Source organism: Callithrix jacchus, chromosome 17, assembly GCF_049354715.1.
Source record: "Callithrix jacchus isolate 240 chromosome 17, calJac240_pri, whole genome shotgun sequence".
Lineage (NCBI taxonomy): Eukaryota > Metazoa > Chordata > Mammalia > Primates > Cebidae > Callithrix > Callithrix jacchus.
Genome location: NC_133518.1, coordinates 46,742,213 through 46,760,499, shown reverse-complemented (window position 1 = coordinate 46,760,499; position 18,287 = coordinate 46,742,213). Strand labels below are relative to the sequence as shown.

General features: G+C 41.0%; 1 long non-coding RNA gene across 2 annotated transcripts; it reads right to left on the bottom strand.

Annotated features, from left to right (window-relative positions):
• Window positions 1–8,251: 8,251 nt before the first annotated feature.
• On the bottom strand, window positions 8,252–10,296 carry LOC144579989 (uncharacterized). Of its 2 annotated transcripts, none has more exons than XR_013528796.1 (4): window positions 10,055–10,296; window positions 9,596–9,640; window positions 8,588–8,660; window positions 8,252–8,427 (listed from the first exon to the last, which is right to left on the bottom strand). It is a non-coding gene; the product is annotated as an uncharacterized LOC144579989 (long non-coding RNA). The 2 variants fall into 2 exon arrangements; XR_013528795.1 differs by having other exon boundaries at window positions 8,254–8,427; window positions 10,205–10,296.
• Window positions 10,297–18,287: the final 7,991 nt, after the last annotated feature.

Sequence of the window (18,287 nt, the reverse complement as noted above, 5' to 3'; positions counted from 1 at the left end):
GAATAGCAGAGTTCTACAGTGGCTGGATGGTCAGTGCCAGAATAACAGGATAGGATGAGTCTGGACAAGTTTAGTTAAGTTAGACTTGCTACAGACACTGGGCCTAAAGAGGTCGAGGTAGCCAATCCAGTGGGCCAGAATTGGTGCCAACAAGGACTTATGGGGTCTGAGGTTTTTGTTTTTGTCATGAAGCCCTGGCCCTGCTCCTGGGGCAACCTTCCTCCAGGGACCTCATGCCTGGGGTAGCTGAAGAGATGGAGTCTTCTGGGGAAGACGCATCCTCCTATTCCAACCAGGAGCCTTTACTTTCCAGGTCTCATGGGCATGGGCATGTTCCTCAAGGCCTGGATTTCTCTCTTAGGGCCAATGGCTAGTTGTTACCTAACATTCACTCTCCCTTCCCTTAATAATGAACCCGGATTTTGTTGGGGCTGATGGTATGCTGAGATTTAAAACAAAACAACATGCATTGCCAAGTTTTCTTCATGCATAGGAGTGGCTATGTGATGTTCTGGTAATTGAGGTATAAGCTGAAAATGAGAGGAGAAGGATTCCCTGAACTCTGAAAATTGTTGAGTAGTGTGCTTCTAGGAATGTGCCTTAAAGGGAGAGATGACTCGCTGGCATATGTCCCTTTACAGATTCATCTCTACCCTTTATCTTTTTCCTTCCCTCTTCTCCTTTCTTTCATTCAAGTACTAACCAGGCCCCATCCTGCTTAGCTCCCGAGATCAGATGAGATCCGGCACGTTCAGGGTGGCATGGCCATAGACTCTGCTTCTTTCTCTTTTCCTCCTCTCCCTCCTTCTTTATTTCTGTTTCTTTTCTGAAACTTTGGTATGATTGCCAGAGCTGCAGTAACTATTTCGTAACCACGAGGCAACCCTGAGGTTAGAAACCACGTTCTAAGGATTGTAGGGCACCAGCAACAACAGCCCTAGATGCCAACCTCCAGAATTCACATGAAAGAATAAGTCTGATTGAAGTGATTGTAGTTGGGCATCTGTACTTTGCAACTGAACCTAATCCTTATTAATACTCAGATCTTCCGGCTGAACCACTTATTTTAGGGTGGGAAGTTGGACAGAGGGAGGAAGGGTCTCTTTCACTTCGGGAGATCTGTTGTATTTAGTCCTTATCATCAATTAATAACATGATTTTTAGGGAGGCATTTCTTGATTCAGCTGTCCTCTCAGCTGGTAGGCATTTCAGACTGTCTGGAGGACCTAGCAATAAGTTTAGAACAAGCAGAAGCAGACATTTGCTCCAGAAGCTCCATCTGAAACTCACCACCTGACTGCCCATCTCTTGGTTTGCCCAGAGAAGTCTCTGTTCTAGGGACCACTCACCTGGACTCCCATCAAGCCTGATGAATTTTCCCATTCTTGCTGAGGTTCCTCCTGATTTAGGATATCTCTTTTGAATGGTGGAGGAATTCTGACAAAAATCCTTCTCTCTGACTCCAAAGTCTGTATTGCATAGTCAGTCTCTTGGTAGAATTTATGTAGCAGGAAGGAACATAAATGGGTGATTTATTTAAATTAAGCACTCCTGGTCTACAGTGTGAAACCCTCTGAGGGCCTGATACCTCCTGGTCACATCTCTAGATAGGGATCTTCTTGACTTTTGAAAATTTAGTTCTTTGGATCTGAATCTAACCCTGCTAGTTTCTTTAGCAGGACAAGTTCTGTTTCTGTGGAGTTGAGGGATGAGGGTGGGATATAGCATAAAGCTGCTAAAGTTAAATGACTTCTCCAAACTTATTGCAAGCACTAGGTGACCTGATTGCAGATAAATACACACTGGAAAAACATATCCCTCCTCTCCTTTTAATACTGAATTAACATAATTAATCATGTATAATGTGTATAAATTATAGTTTTCTATGAGGCTGTTCTGTATTACCTTTAAGCAGCACCAGCAAACCCCTTCCAGTATTCCAGTGTCTTCAAATTTTCTTCCTCCCCTTCCCCACCTTGATGTCCCAAGTCCCTACATCTGTAGAAGGCCCATTAAGAAAATCATTTTCCACCCCACCCCCAACAGCACTATATACCTGGTAATAAATAATATGATCATTGCCTAACAGGCACTCAGAAGAGCTGGTGATAAATAAAGAGACTTCTCATCTCTCCACAGGCTCTGCAGCTAGGGCTGGCAGAAGAGAGTTAGCTATTAAAGAACTCACATAGCCACAGGCAAATTCTCTTACCCGCTTCTCCTTGTGGAGACCTTTTCTTAAAAGCTGAGATTGCTCTGATGGTTCAAGGTGCTATTGAGCTCTAACCACCGACAATTACAAGACTCCAGTTGCAGCATCTGAGGCGATGCTTGCACCTGATAAGGTTGCTGGAGAATAATGTGAAGGAGAGAGGCCTGATAATGGGTTGCTGAAAGGATGGGATGAGGTATCTTTGCCCAGAGCCCAAAGACAGAGCAGCTGCTATTGCAGAAAGGCCTCCCCCTACCCCACCCTCAAATTGTTTTACATTTTTATTGCATTGAAAAACCACCCTCTAAACATGCACTTCGGAAATGATTCCCCCCCGCCCCAGCTCCAAGCTAGTAATACTCCTCACCAACTGATTTTATACCATGAGAGGTTTTGAGAATAATTCTTCCTTTCTCATTCATTTTTTCCCTCCTATTTTGTATTGAGAAAACCAGAGATGGACTAATCGTTGTATTTTGTCTCCTCCCTTTCTCTGGTTGCATGGTTGCTTCATATAATTTTCCACCCTACCTTATCCTTTGGCTTTAAAAACCTTTAAAAAAAAGTAAAAAAGCCATAGCCATTTAAAAATGTTATTTTCTTTTTTCTTCTTATTTTCCTGCCTGTTGTCTGTTATCTTTGGAATCTCTCTCTCTCTCTCTCTCTCTGTCTCTCTCTCTCTCTCTCCCTCCCTCCCTCTCTCTCTCCCTCCCTCCCTCCTTTCCTCCTTCCCTCCATCCCTCCCCCACTCCCCGCTATAATTTGATGAAAGGGAATTTCCCAGGTTTAGCCAAATGCAGAAATGCAAGCCACTTTGTGCAAATTATATACAAACACAATTTAAAAGACAAAAGAGGCTGGGCATGGTGGTTCATGCCTGTAACCCCAGCACTTTGGGAGGCCGAGGTGGGTAAATCATGAGGTCGGAGTTCAAGACCAGCCTGACCAATATGGTGAAACCCCATCTCTACTAAAAATAAAAAAATTAGCTGGGCATGGTGGCATGCCCCTGTAGTCCCAGCTACTCAGGAGGCTGAGGCAGGAGAATTGCTTGAACCCAGGAGGCGGAGGTTGCAGTGAGCCAAGATCATGCCACTGTACTCCTGCCTGGTTAACAGAGCGATTCTCCATCTTAAAATAAAAATAAAAGACAAAAGAGGTGAATTCTGTCCAAAGACAGGTTATCTTAAAGTAACTTGAAGACTGTGGGGAGGAGGGATGTAGAAAAAATTTTATTAGACTGAATTTCTCAGACTGGAAGCCTGCATTTCCCACTGGGTAAAGGTGGAGTCAGAGTATTAGGTGCAGTGGAATGCTTTGGAGGCTGGGCTTTGGGGTGAGAGGGCAGCATCAAGTCATGTGCTTCTTTTACCCACTGTTTGATGCCATTTCTATGAGAGAATCAGACTAAGAAGAATATCAGCTCAGATATAGCAGATGTATAAGAACTGGTTGCTGACATCTAAGACATAAGTTTGGGCAAAAATTAGCAATAATAAATTAATAACACAAAAGAGTATAACAGGGCTATGGTACAGGGGCCAGGTGCTGGTGGCATCCGCAGTACCAGGGAAATGGTGAGGGCTTAGGCAGTCAGGACCACCATTGAGGACAAGGTGAGATTTAGCTGTCTTGAAGGATGAAGAGATCTGTATTTGATGACCATGGGCTTCCAGAGAGAAGCCATCTACCTAGTACTCCCTCAAGGGTTGTCTCCACGACTTTAGGTAAGGCCAGGAGCCCGCTACTACAGCAGGGTTCACACACCATGAAGTTAGCCCTGCCTGGCACCTTCACAAACTACTGGTTCAGTGCATTGAAAGAGGGTCCAGAAGGGTCATTTTGCTCACTTTGTGCAATGAGGTTGGCATGGAATTCAACAAACTGTGATCCCAACACGAGGTGAGTACAAGGCTAAAATGTTCAGGTGATTCCAGTTTAAAGCATTCTCTAGTACTATTGTCTATTGTCTAATTATATTTCACTATTCTGCTGTTGTTCTGAAAGCATGGACATCAGATACCTAAAATATCTTCAAAAATTTTTGGCCCTTCTATTTCAGTGCAAAGAGTATGTCTTGAATTGAGGTCCCAGCGGGTGTGAGGGATGCTGAGCACTGCCCTGGTCTTCAAAAAATAATGATGTACATGCATTCCTCACGGTGGGCTCAGAAGCAGCACTCCATAGCATGCTTTGTCAGGCATCAGAAGGTCTAATCTTAAATACCTCGACACAACCAAATGGACTTCCCTTAACCGTAACTGGTGGACCACACCTGTGACATTCGCAGGCACAGGCTTAACATTCAAGAGTTTGGTAATTTAACAGTGACCCAAAGATGCATAAAATGTTTCAGTAAAACCTTTTTGCTGAGACACAAATATGAACCAGAGCTGCAGTTGGGGCGGAGGAACTAGGCACTTATTTTGGCCACTTACATGTGCTGAAAGTGCCTTTCATTATGGCATTGGAGCTGTTCATTCATGTTACCTGTGTAATTTTGGCACTAATTCTATTGTGCTGCAGTATTTACAAGGTGGGAGATTCAAGAGGGACTTAGAAGTTACTCCTCTAAAAGGCTAAGGGATGAATGTGAGTCAAACTTTTCACTGATTCAGACGGATATTTTCCCAATGAGTTTGGGCTGAATTTCTCATTCTGTATCTTTATTGTTGTGCCCTGGTTCCCCATTGGACCCCTTGGTTTGTATTTTCTCACTGCTTCTAACATCCTCATTCCCAAGGAGCCTGAACTCTTTCAACGTAAGTCCTGTGTCTATATCCTTTCCCATGTTGGTGGGACTCAATTTTCATATGTGTCAAGAAAATATATGTTTAACAAAATTTATTAGCACAATTTGTGCTTAGGTTAAAGTATTTGTAAAAAAAAAAAAAAAAAAAAGCCTTGATTATAAGTCAATTAAACACTGTGGCCTCAAGTAGTGAATGCTAATGTGCGAAGATAGGATTTTTAAAGATCATAGACCTCAGAGCTACAAAACCCCAGGAATTTCATAGCAATCATCTCAGCAAGCCTCAACTCCATGCATCAAATAGACTCTGAGACCCCCATTTTGTTCCTCAAAGGTCTTTAGATCAAGCCTTCAGCATGAAGGCCAATGACAGGACTAGACAGTGGTAAGACCTGAGTTATTCAAGGGAGAATAAGTAGCTGCTTTTCCCATGGAGACAGTTACTGTGTGTTCCTGAAGGACTTTTGAATACCAATATCATTCCCTCTCCACACAGCCCCTACGTGAAGAGGGTTTCTCAGAGTTCCATAGCTTCCTTCCAAAGAGCCAGGGTTCCTTTCAAAAGTGTGTACGTGCTAAAAGCCCTCACCAATTCAAGAGTTTAGCGTTAAAAAGTCTCTCATGTCTTTAAAAAAAAAAGGCAAGTAAGAAAAAAAAACTCTCAATTTTCTGGAGTTCTAAAACTTATTTTTTAAATTAAAATTTTAAGCTGAGGATTTACAAATCGGCTATTAACTTTTAAGAGTTTCATTATAGTTTTTTAAAATCATAATTACTTGAGGTAGGGGAGAGGAGGTGTCTACTTTATTCCTAATGGAAACTATACATATAGATGAAGTGTCTATATAAAAAATGGGAGCCATGATTATATTAATACTGTCTAACTGATATTCAATAACTCACCCTTCTATTTCCCATTGTCCATATTTAAATACTTCAAAAAGAATTCTAATCAAGTGGAAATTAATAGGGGAGGAAAGACTGGGGCTGGCAGGAGAAGGTTCTAATCCCACTATCTCTTAATATTTCAAAGTCTCTTTTATTTTCTTAATAAAAGGGCCAGAGAAAGAGAGGGAGAGAGAGAAAAGGGAATTAATCCAGTGCTCTGAACTGTCCTCTCATCTTAATGCTTTAAATAAATTCTAAGAGAATATTATACATGAGAAGGCTATATATGGCCAATGGCCAGGCTTTCCTTTTGCTTCTCAACTTTTTTTTCTCTATCTTTTCTTCTTCCTTCCCTTTATCCTACCTGTCTTCTCTCTCCTTTTCCCTCCATTCCCAAGATCTTCAAAACCCAGTGATGAAAGCTGTTCCCCTGACGTTTGGCCACATATCTCTCCCTCCACGCTTTCCTTCCCATCCCTTCACCTATGGGCATGCTCCCCTCAGGAGACCACGTGCCTCCTTTCTTTGTGTTTCTAGACTTGTTTTACCCTCATTTTGCCTACTTACTCTCTCTCCTCTTGCCTCAAAACCTATTAATTCTTCAAGCCTCACCTTCTCTATGAAATATGTAGCTTCTTTAAATTATAATAAAATATTATAACCATTAATATTTATTGAGCAATTCCGGGGTGCTAGGCAATTTACTCGCATTGTATCATTTAATTCTTTCTGTAATCCTTAGGAGGTTATTCTAACTTCATAGGTGGGGTCTGGGACTAGGAAGAGGTTGAGTCAATTGTCAAAAGTTGCAGGAGTGGGAGAGCTAGAGCAAGGGGTCTAGCATCTGCTTCGTCTCTTGTCCCTTAACTGCTAGTCCAGTTATAGTCAAATTAGACAGGATTGAGAACTTCAAAGCTCTCTAATTATTTCATATAATGGCAATTTTCTTAAGCAAAATTATAAGTCTTGTGACAAGGACTTCCATATCTTACATTTGTTTGTTTCTCTTGTATCTCGGTTCAGGTAGGTACATAGTAGATTCTTAGTGCCTACTTGATGATAAAGGTCTGGTTTTCCCCTAGGAACTTTACCACATTCACTGTGTTTATGCACTAAAACACCATGTAAACCCAATTTAGGTCTTCTAACAACACATATTATTCTACTTTTCTTCAAAATTGAACTACATGAGTAATACGGACACATTAGAAAGTTGCTCTCTAAATATATATTATTGATTGATTGATTGATCCATTTGTTCATTTATTTGACCAAGCAATCCCATTACTGGGTATATATCCAAAGGATTATAAATCATTCTATTATAAGGACACATACACAAGTATGTTCACTGCAGCACTGTTTACAATAGCAAAGACTTGGAACTAACCCAAATACCTATCGATGATAGACTGGACAGGGAAAATGTGGCACATATACACCATGGAATACTATGTGGCCATAAAAAATGATGAGTTTGTGTCCTTTGTAGGGACATGGATGAACCTGGAAACCATCATTCTCAGCAAACTGACACAAGAACAGAAACTCAAACACTGCATATTCTCACTCATAGGCAGGTGTTGAACAATGAGAACACATAGACACAGGGAGGGGAGCATCACACACTGGGGTTTGTGAGGGGAACTAGGGGAGGGACAGTTGGGGGGGGTGGGAGTTGGGGAGGGCTAACATGGGGAGAAATGCCAGATATAGGTTATGGGGAGGAAGGCAGCAAACCACACTGCCATGTATGTACCTATACAACAATCCTGCATGTTCTTCACATGTACCCCGAAACCTAAAATGCAATAAAATATATATTTTTTTAAAATGGAACATTTTTATGTGCAGCACTGTTGTGGACACTGGAGGGAACTTTATTATAGCAGTGAAGAAGATATACAGAAAATTACTGCCCTCATTGTGTTGCCTGTATTCTAATTGGGAGAGACAGATAAACTAAATAATTATAATATGTGTCAGAGGACAATAAAGCTACAAAAAAAAGCAGGAGATGAGATAGGGAATTGATAGAAGAAGGAAAGGGGCTATGACTTTAAATAGAATGATCAGGGAAAGACTGAGCACAGGCCTGAGGGAGGTGCAGGAGTGCGGATGTCTGGGTGGAGAGTCGCGTAAGCAGAAGTCATAGCAAATACAAAGGCAGGAATGTACCTGGAATATGCAAGAACCAGCACGCAGGTCAGTGTAGCTCACTTATCCTTAATTATAGAAGAGAAATTATATCTCCTAAATATGCATGTTTGTAAGCATTGTTAAAGTTGCATATAGAACCACATAGGCAGGCAGACCCCCAAAGTACCCATGCAAATTTTAAGCGGAAACATAGGAAAACAGTATAAATATGTTACTATTTTTTAAAAACTGGTCAGTGTTTTAGTCCAGATTGCCTGGAAAACAAAGGCTGACTCGAGGATTAAGATTAAGATTTGTCTTTATTTGAGAAGTAAAATCCCAGGCTGGAGAAAGCATAAAGAGAAGCGAGTCAGGGAAGGAAAGGGGACAGTGCAAGGTGATGCATGATTTCTCTGGCCACTGTCTCCTGGGGACCCTGGAAGACACAGAACAGGTGACCTTTCAGGGACATCTGCACAGCCATGCAGGACAGCTTCAGAAGTTGTCAGTGGACTCCCTGACAATACTTGTTTTCAATTGGCCAAATTTCATCCTTTAGATAGATAACCCCCACCACACACACACCCCACATGTACCCCGACACTTGACTTCCTGGTTGCAAAATCTGGCTTCCTTGTTCATGTCTGTAGTGTGACATTTCCTTAAAGTCTATAAGTGATGAGAGGAGACAGAGATCAGACATGGTTAGACTTGTCATAGAGCAGCTGCCAAGTGAGAGTGGCCAGCATTCACAAGCAAGCAACTGGTTGGCTGCAGGCAGTGAGAAATGTGGGTTCTGAGTAGGGTTGGTAGGCAGAAACAGCAGCTGCGGCAGAGCAGGTGGCTAACGGTCTGGAGGTATTTAAGAAGCGTCCAGTATAATCAGTTAATAGCAATATTTAACAAGAGCAAATGCTTACACAATCCTAAAAATAGAGACAGAGGCCCCATTTCCCCTCAGTTTGGAATAAATTGTGTAGAGATTAGTGAGGTGTGTATATGTTTTACATCAAGGGGACGAATAAAGAGGGATTGGGAAAGGAACAACCTCTCCGTAACTAGGAAAATGTAAAACAGAATGATGTGAGTCTGTTACTTTCTTGGGAATACCAACTAGCCATATTAAAGTTACTCTAAAGATCAGTTCCAGTACAAGAGTGTCCCACAAAAAGTTAAAGCCAATGGGAGAGTATACAGGGATCTAGGTCAGAGGATAAAATAAACATCAAACCAATTTAATTGACTTAGTATGTCTGAATCTCCTTTTTAAAATGATCAAATGGGGGAACTTGATGGATTTAATCATACCTGAAAATTCACTGTGTGAATATTCTAAGTATCTAAAATACTAGATAACCTATTCTGTTATATGCTTTTTCCAATTTTCAAATCATTTAGTTATTGGAGAGGTATATAGAAGCAACTCTAAAAATTTAATTTAGTAAAATGTAATATTATTTATAAAGTGAAACAAGTCTGGAAGGAACAGAAACATAAAAATATTATCAAGTGTGTCACTACGGCAGAACTATATGCAACACAATTTTGGGATATGTCATCAGATACTTTATAAAGATTAAATTTAGAACGTGTGAATTCCTTACATTCTCTCCAGTTCTTTTTTTGACTTGCTCTAGTCTGCCTTCTCTCTGAAACATAGTTTTATGAAAATTCAGTCAATGAAATTAGTCTGTTGAACTTTAATTTAGCATCACAGTGAGATCATGTGTGTTTTGTGAGCAACTATCTCATTCAAGAAGTTGCCCACAGAGTTTGTAGCAAGAGAGGACCTTCAGAGTGTCGGGGCAACCTTTCTTTCTACACCGGAGTAAGCCAAAGTCTAAGGAGTGAAAGATATTCCTCACAACAAAAAGATGCCTCCCAACTCCTGTCGGTATACATTTAAAAATAATCTACTTTCATGTCTATACACAGGTAGGAAGTGTGAGTAAAGAGGTTTAAGATTTGATGGAAACAAATACCTCTTACATAATTTATTTATTGCCACATAACAAATTACCCCAAAGCTTAGTAGGTTAAAACAATAATTATTTTTCACTCACAATTTCTGTTGGTCAGGAATTCAGGAACAGTTTAGGTAAGTGTTCCTGGCTCAAGGTTTCTCATCTTGCAGTAAAGATATTGGTTGGGCCTGCAGTCATCTGAAAACTTAACCAGGACTAGAGGATTTGCTCCCAAAATGGTTCACTTACATGACTGTTATCAGGAAGCCTCAGTTCTTTGTGCCTAGGTCCCCTCATAGAACTGCTTGAGTGTCCTCATGTCATGGTGACTGGCTGCCACTAGAGTACGTGATCTAAGAGCAAAGAGGAAACTACAATGCTTTTTATGACCTAGTTTTGTAAGTCACATACCATCACTTCTATTACATTCTATTTGTTACACAAGTCAGCCCTGTTAAATGTGGGAAGGCCCTATGCAAGGGTGGAGTACCAGGAGAATGAGGATCATCTGTGGGTCCTGGTGGAGGCTGGCCACCACAATTCCTTTAAATCACAACCAGAAATTTCTCAAATTTGTTTGGAGACATACTCCAGTGCTTAATAACTATGAGTATCAAGAAACCTTCATTTCTCTCTAACTGGTTTGGCTGCCTTTTCCAAACTACTTTTCCATTTACCGCTCTTCTTGACTCCCACAGCAGCCTTTGAATATTAAACTAGAATTGGAATTTGAAGAAACACAGACACACAGAGATTAAGTGACTTATTTGAGGTCACCCAATGGTAGAGCAGAGGGTCGGAGACCTCTCCACTGGGGTTCGTGCCATTTGATCATATTACCCTCTCTCACTTTCTTGGTCATCTTTCTTCTCTTGGATTGTTACCTATCATTCAGTAAAAATTCTATCTCATGGCTCACATTCTTTCTCTCTGCCTCACCTGACAGCATCCTAGATGACCAAGTGGATGAGTCCAGTGGATGAGTCCAGTCATTGTGCTGGACTCTCAGTTCCGTGGCTTCCACATTTCCAGTGACCTTCTTCTTGCCATCCTCGTTGTGCACATTCATCATTCCGTGGACTCTGTCTTACTGCTCTGCCTCCAGATTCACCAGTTTAATCATCAACTTTCTAACTACAATCTTCTCTACTTTCATTGCTACCTGTGATAACTAACTTTATGTGTCAACTTGACTAAGTTATGGTGCCCAGTTGTTTAGTCGAACACCAGCCTAGATGTTGCTGTGAAAGTATTTTTTGAATGTGATTAAAATTTAAATCAGTAGACTTTAAGTAGATTACCTTTTATAATGTGGGTGTGCCTCATCCAATCAGGTGAAGGCTTTAACAGCAAAGACTGAGGAGGTCCACCAAAAAGAGAAGGAATTAAGCCTCCAAACCATAACAGAGAAATTCTGCCTAGGTTTTCAGCCTTTGAACTCAAGAGTGCAACGTCAACTCTTACCTGAATTTCCAGCCTGTAAGCCTGCCCTGCAGATTTTGGACTCACAATCACGTGAGACAATTTATTTAAGCCTCTGCCTATCTCTGACTGTGTGTCTCTGGCTCTCTCTCTCTTTCTTCCTTTTCAACCTCAATGGGGTCGGTCCTCTACATTGAATCACGTTTTTTCCAATATATCAAATCACCTTCCTTTACTTTCCTCCTTAGTGAGCTTAGATATCATCGTCCTTTATGCAATAACACTGTTTCAAAGAGATTGTCTTGTACCGTGGAAAAATGTTCAAATACAGTCAGCACCCCACACCTGTGGGTTCTGTATCCATGAGTTCAATCACTGATCAAAAATATTCGAAGAAAAGTGAACACCCATCTGTACTGGACATGTGAAGACTTTTTTCTTGTCATTATTCTCTAAACAATACAATATAACAACTATTTAGATAGCATTTACAGTATATTTGGTATTGTAAGTAATCTAGAGATGATTTAAAGTATATGGGAGGATGTATGTAAATTATATGCCAATACCACACCATTTTATATAAGGGACTTGAGCATCCATGAATTTTGCTATCTATGGGGTGTCTTGCAACTAATCCTCTATGATACCGAGGATGATTCTATTTTTGGCCTATCTACCACGCACTAGTCATGGGGGATACATAATCTTTAAAAAAAAAAAAAAAAAAAAGGAAGATAACACTTCATAACTCTCCAACAAAAACCTGACCTCCATGAAGCCAAGTATTTATTTTCTTTGTGCCTGCTAAAGGAAGTCACTTAATAGAGCAGATTGGCACCAATCCATTGAAACAGGCCCCACCCTGCTGGCAATTGGACAATAGTTCTCTGATAATTTGCTCACTCACGCTCTTTGACCATAGTATTTTAAAACATTGCCACTCCCCACAAACCTCCAATCCATCTATTTTTTTCTCTCACTCTGAGATGGTCTCGTCTTTTATTTTGCAAAGAAGTTAAAAATTATTTTGTCATTACTTCTTTATTTTCCACCTTCTAAACTTCTAAGTCTGTCTTTATCTGTACTCATCCCTTTCTCTCCAAAGAAACAGAAAAGTTGCTTCTATTGCTTATTTTTTTTTTTTTTTTTTTTTTTTTTTTTTTGTGACGGAGTTACGCTGTTGTTACCCAGACTGGAGTGCAATGGCACGATCTCGGCTCACCGCAACCTCTGCCTTCTGAGTTCAAGCAATTCTCCTGCCTCAGCCTCCTGAGTAGCTGGGATTACAGGCGCGCACCACCATGCCCAGCTAATTTTTGTATTTTTAGTAGAGACAGGGTTTCACCTTGTTGACCAGGATGGTCTTGATCTTTTGACCTCGTGATCCATCCGTCTCGGCCTCCCAAAGTGCTGGGATTATAGGCGTGAGCCACCGCGCCTGGCCGCTTAATTTTTACATTAAAAATATCCTTTGCAGGGACATGGATGAAGCTGGAAACCATCATCCTCAGCAAACTAACAGAAGGACAGAAAACCAAACACTGCATGTTCTCACTCACGAGAGGGAGTTGAACAATGAGAACACATGGACACAGGGAGGGGAACATCGCACACCATGGCCTGTCATCTGGTTGGGGGGGGTTGGGAAGGGATAGCATTAGGAGAAATACCTAATGTAGAACACAGTTCTACATGCAGCAAACCACCATGACATGTGTACATCTATGTAACAAACCTGCACATTCTGCAATTGTACCTCAGAACTTGAAGTATAATAAAAAAAGTTTTTTAAATAAAAATATAACTTTTATCCATATTTCTTTTAGAGGCTACTTTCTTGCCTCTCTTTTAATATTTGTATGATTTGTGGTGACAGTTAACAACTGATGGACAGCAGAAGTTGAGATAAGGAATTGTGAAGCTAGGTGTTGGACAAGTAAAGATTCCAAATGTTGGAATGTTGCTAGATATCCACAAGAGTGAAAGAGGAGAGGATAACTAAGAGCCTAAATGCCAGTCTTAAGAGAGTGAAGGGAAATGACTGAATGGTTAATAATATAAGATTGGGTTGAGAAAGATTAACAAGGTTAAATGGGGCAAAAGCCGCAAAGGAAGATCTTTTATCAGAGAGTGAAAGGTGAAAGGCTGAGAGAGTAGTGCAACAGGAACTGAGCATTAACATTTCTCTTCTGGCTTTATGGAGAGTTGGTAAATTGCCTGCTGTGACTCCTAGGGTGAAGGGGAGAATGGAAGAATAGAGTAAGTGGAGCACAGTGAAAAGTTCCGGGAGAAAGTCAGGGAATTAGAAGTGAGGAATTACAGAACAGTGGATGAAGCTAGGAAATGGGACAGCTGTCTTTCGGTGCCAGTTGGCTGAATGTTCTGACAGTGGCCTCTGTGACTATGATACCAGATATGGCTGATAATCTCAGATTCAGAGCCTAGCCCAGAAAGGTAGTGAGAGCTCTTTCTCAAGGTGTGGGAGTAGAGACAATCTGTTTAAGGCAAGTGATACAGGACTTGCTTGCTGGGAAAGGACTGGTTCTCATTCACTTCACAGGAGAGAGGCTAACTTGGCAGGTTATTTCCAACTGTTAATTTAAATCATAGTTCTGAATTATATCCTCAGTGGTAGTAGGATGCTTCTAGTGACTCCCCTTCATATGCAAATTCCTCCTTTATTTATTTAGAGATAAGGTTTTACCATGTTGGCCACACTGGTCTTGAACTCCTGACCTTAGGCCTCCCAAAGTGCTGGGATGACAGGCATGAGTCATCACACCTGGCCTGTTATTATTATTATTGAGATAAGTTCTCGCTCTGTCACCAAGGCTGGAGTGCAGTGGCACAATCACAGCTCACTGCAGCCTCAACCTCCCAGACTCAAGTTATCCTCTTTAAGGATAAGGGGCAAATTCCCCCTATCAAAAAGGAACTTATCTGTTCCTAAATCTCATTATGAGGGCTCCATCCTCATGGTAAAAATTATTTGTCAATACTTCTTTATTCTCCACCTTCTAAACTTGTAAGTCTGTCTTTATCTGTACTCATCCCTTTCCCTCCAAAGAAACAGAAAATTTGCTTCTATTGCTTAATTTTTCTATTGCTAAATCTCATTATGAGGGCTTCATCCTCATGGTAAAAATTATTTGTCAATACTTCTTTATTCTCCACCTTCTAAACTTGTAAGTCTGTCTTTATCTGTACTCATCCCTTTCCCTCCAAAGAAACAGAAAATTTGCTTCTATTGCTTAATTTTTCTATTGCTAAATCTCATTATGAGGGCTCCATCCTCATGGCCACATCTAAACCTATTTCTCTTCCAAGGGCCCACTTCCCAATACCTTTCCACTGAGATTTAGTGTTTCAAACACAAACTTTGTGGGGATAAACACACAATCTATAACAAACATATTTTGAGAGCAACAATTATCATTAAAAGGAGTTTTCCTACAGCAAAACAAGAGTTGTGTAGCTCATCCCTCCATGCTTCACCTGGAAGAGTCAAAAAGAATTCGTGGAACTGTCCTTTCACTCACCTTCCAGTTTCTGGGATCACAGCAAATGTTCTGTGATTCTAAAAACCCTGAGTAGAGCTTGGGACTGTAAATGTTTGAAAAAGGAATCTATGCCTTTGCAGTTTCGATGAGAACTTCAATGTATTTAAAGTAAACCAAAGGAACAAGCTCACCAAGAAGTTACCTGACCCCCTGCTGAGCCAGAGCAACCATCAGAAGCCTGACATTGTGAGGAACTTCGGAGAAGCTGGCCTTCTACTCTCTGGCTCCTAATCCGAGATATGCATCATTCTTGGAACCTGGGGAGCTTATTTTCAAAAGTTTCCCAGAATCTGCTTCAAATCTAATGTATAAGTACCTTAGAAGGTGGGAGATTTTTAAAGGTGAATCTAAAATATGGACGTTTTCAAAGTTTCCCAGGAGATTCTAATGTCCAGCAATGGTTAAGAACCACCGTTCCTGTCTAATGCAGGATCCCTTTCTTGAGAGACACCATGGGTGGTCATGGGTGGTCTCTGCTGAAGACTACACTGGACTCTCACAGCAGGTTGCATTTGTATTTAAGTATTTGCTGGCCCTTCTTACTTACTAAGTCCCTCCCTTGTGCCCTTTCCTGGCCCACCCTGTCCCCTGATGATACCTGGTGTATTTGTTTCCAGGGTTGCCATAATAAAGTACCACAAACTGGGTGACTTAAAACAACAGAAATTATTCTCACAGTCACAGTTTTAGAGACTAGAAGTCTGAAATCAAGATGTTAGCTGGATCATGGTGTATTTGAAGCCTCTAGGGGAGGGTCCTCCCTTGCCTCTCCCAGTTTCTGGTAGGCCCAGGTGTTCCTTGGCTTGTGGAAACAGCTCTAATCTCTGCTTCTATATTTACATGGCCTTCCCTCTGTGTCTGTGTCTCTTTTCTTCTTATAAGGACATCAGACATATTGAATTAATTCATTATATTTTCAATGGCCCTACTTTTAAATAAGTTCACATTCTGAAGTACTGGGCATTAGGACTTCAATGTATGTTTTCTGAGGGATACAAGTCAATCCGTAAGGCCTGGCTTAACCTGGTACTGCACTTGGTCCTGCATCAGCCAAAGATATATGAAAGGAAGACACGTGGGCCACTACAGAGAAAGGGCTTTCAGAGCCATCTTTTCATTCTCCCATCTTTCTGTTCCACTGCTATTAGACATGCATGTTGCAGTTAGGGGTTGCCCCTTTATTCTTGCTCCTGGAATAAAGAGACAACTGACTCTCACATGGCCAGTAACTTAGACTAGAGAAAACCTATTGTAGGGCTGATGGGATTTTTGGGTATATGCTATCACAACACAGCCTTAAAAAGTCTGATGAATACAGCCCCCTTTGTTGGGTTCCCCAAATGCCAGACAATTCCTTCTTCTAATAGGGTGAAGCAAACCTGACTCATCTCTACTAGCAAAATCTTCTTTACTACATTGTGTTCTTACTTCCAGGAAGGGACACTGGGCTTGGAGGTTGAGAAAAAGTCAACATTTCATTTACATTTAGATATTAGAATCTTAGGAACTTACATTTGTTCTTTAGTAGAGACCAGTGATAGAGCCATATGCTTTGGGATTCCAAATAAGGAGATATCAAAAGAGCTTTCTTTACTTTCTCAACTGCAATATGAGTTGTCTTCTAACCCCTTTGTGACACAGGGCCAGCCTGGGTCAGCTTCGTGTGCTGTCAGGCACCATCTTCATTTTCCTCTATTGCTTAGTAAAAGTCAAATGAATCTTCTGGGCTTGGCTAAACATTTTTTAAATTAATGAATCTAAGTATGTTGCTATATGAGGACAGAATTGAGCAGAAATTTATATTTTCTGTAAGTAATAGAAATATTCCTAAATGAATAGGCAGAAAAGTAGAGTAGGCACTAATTTTGCCTGCTAAGACTTCTGGGTCCCTCAGTTGAGCAAGGACTGTTTAGGCGGCAGTTGCTTCTGCAATGGAAAAAGTCAAGTAAGCCACATTTAGAAAAGGGTCTTTAGTATATTCCTATTATCTAATTTTATTTCAGTTGAAAATGCTTTGTTACTAGAATGGAAATTCTACATGTTCAAAGGCTAAAGTCCTAGTTTGGAGTTTTGCAAATAAGGATAACTATACCAGGCCTGTAGTGAGTGAGACAAAGCTTTACAGAATCTCTTTGCAGTGCGGAGCTTTAATCATCCACTTGCCCCATTCATCCAAATATCATTCAGCCATTCACCCAACAGGCATTTGCTGAATTCTAGCTATGTGTCAGCTACAGCAAAATGCTGGGAACATAAAGGCGGATATTCCATCTATGCTGCCAAATACGCTTCTCTTCCCACCCCACAATGAGGCTCATGATGTAGCTCAGTCCTGAAGGTTTTCGGGTACCTGAGTTTGGAAGGTGTTTGACAGTCCAGCCACAGCCCAGACAGTCCCTGACATTGTCAGAACCTTGGGGCACATCCTAAATAAGCAGAAAGAGTTTAGAGCCAAGGCCCACATTGCCACTCACTCCATCACAGAGTGGTTGCTTGCCTGGCTAAGATCTGGACCTGGATTTCCAAGACTTACAAGAAAGTGAAAGAGAAATCATAGTTACCTTCTCCCTATCAATAGAAGGGCTGCTCTGTATTTCTGTGTACTAGCTGGGGGCTTGTGGTTTGTCCTAACCCATGTGCTCCAGGAGAGGGCTCTGAAATGACCTGAGAGCTCCAGACTTTTCCTGACTTCCCTGATGCTGCTCCATGTATCCTGAGCACCCATGCAAGTCTGAGAGTCAAAAAGAAATAGAGGAAGGAGGAAAGCAGAGAAAGAGAGAGAGAAAGTTGGGATGGGGGAAGAGAGAGAGAGAAAGAGAGAGAGAAGGAGATGAATACACCATGGCTTCTGCCCGTAAAGAATTAGCAGACTAAGCCAAAGTCACTGCTATGGATAGGGAAGTAGTGGGGAGTAGTCACGGAAGACTTTATAAGCTGCATCTTGCAGTTGGTTTGGGAGTCTCTATTAGAGTGAATTTCATCTCAAATGTGAGGAGGAAAACACTAGGTGGAGAGTCAAGAGAATTTTAGTCCCAAAACGATCACCAAAAAGCTGTTCAACCTTGATCCACCACCTTTACCACCTTCACAGTCTTAGTTGTGTTAGTAAAAGAAACACACTGAACTAGCTCATTCCTGTCATTCCTCTGTTTCATGATTTAAGACTCCACATTTAAAATCTTCTTGGCTGCTATTTATTTTAATAGGTCTCCCCAGTGATCTCAAGTATCTTATAATCATGGCTTTGAAGGAAAAATTACATTTATTTAAGTTACTTCGATTGTGACATTTGTGCGGTTTGCCCATTCTAGTCAATATTTTCATGATTATGCTTACATTTGAATTAC